A 382-nucleotide genomic window follows, 5' to 3' on the forward strand; every position below is an offset into this window, starting at 1 on the left:
GCTGTCTGGAGTTAAACGCCAGAAAAACGTCATGATCCGGAGTTGAACGCCCAAAACACGTCATAACTCAGAGTTCAATGCCAAGATATGCCTTAGCACGTGAATTCATCAAGCTCAGCCCAAGCACACACCAAGTGGGCCCCGGAAGTGGATTTATGCATCAATTACTTACTCATGTAAACCCTAGTAGCTAGTCTAGTATATATAGGACATTTATCTATTGTATTAGACATCCTGGATTGTATTTTGATCCTGTGATCACGTTAGAGAGGGCTGGACATTCGGCCATGCCTGAACTCTTTGCTTATGTATTTTCAACGGTGGAGTTTCTGCACACCATAGATTAAGGGTGTGGAGCTCTGCTGTACCTCAAGTATTAATG

This window comes from Arachis duranensis, chromosome 9 (genome assembly GCF_000817695.3).
Source record: "Arachis duranensis cultivar V14167 chromosome 9, aradu.V14167.gnm2.J7QH, whole genome shotgun sequence".
NCBI lineage: Eukaryota > Viridiplantae > Streptophyta > Magnoliopsida > Fabales > Fabaceae > Arachis > Arachis duranensis.